The sequence below is a fragment of the Chinchilla lanigera genome, unplaced genomic scaffold (assembly GCF_000276665.1).
Source record: "Chinchilla lanigera isolate Chin_1 unplaced genomic scaffold, ChiLan1.0 scaffold00082, whole genome shotgun sequence".
NCBI lineage: Eukaryota > Metazoa > Chordata > Mammalia > Rodentia > Chinchillidae > Chinchilla > Chinchilla lanigera.
Genome location: NW_004955483.1, coordinates 7,863,110 through 7,863,828, shown reverse-complemented (window position 1 = coordinate 7,863,828; position 719 = coordinate 7,863,110).

Below are 719 nucleotides of genomic sequence, written 5' to 3'. Positions count from 1 at the left end.
TCAGGAGGCTGAGACAGGAGAATCGTAAACTCAAGGTTAATCCGGGCTGTATAATAAAACCTTATTTTAAGAAACTCAAACAAATCATTGTGTCCTTAGTGCATTCTGATCAAAGAATGTCCTTCTCCACAGAAGTTATTACGTGTTTCTCTCTCACAGAATTTGTCGACAAAGCAGGTTTCCTAAAGACCCTTGCCTGTATTTTATGAGGCAAGTGGACTGTTCTTGGCTTGGTTTGCCTATATGCTGATTTTATCGTTAGGCGCAAAAGGACAAATCAGATACGAGGTGTTTATGACGAGAGGCCCATGGGAAGTGTTTCTATACACCGTTTTCTCCTGAGGTGGGAAGGCAGGTCTGGGCTGTTGCAGGAGGAAAAAGATTTCAAGAGCCGAGAATGAGGGAGAAGACAGAGGCCTGTGGCAAGTGCTGAAGGCCACGGGTGCTTGCACCCTGCGGCCGTGAGCAGGATGAAGGGCACCGGGCCGCTGTCCGACGCCGGCTCAGGATTTCTGCGGCAGCGCCCCACGGGAGCCGGCGATTGGCTGCGACCGTGCAGCGGCTGCAGGGCCAGGTCGCCAGGCGCACCCGCGGCGAGGTTGGGACAGGGTTAAGGCCACCACCTGCAGTCCAAGTGCGACCCAGATGGGAAGTAGGAAGTGTGGCGCCCGCGCTTCCTGTATAAATAACCGCGCGGCTTCCAGAGCTGCGGCGGCGGC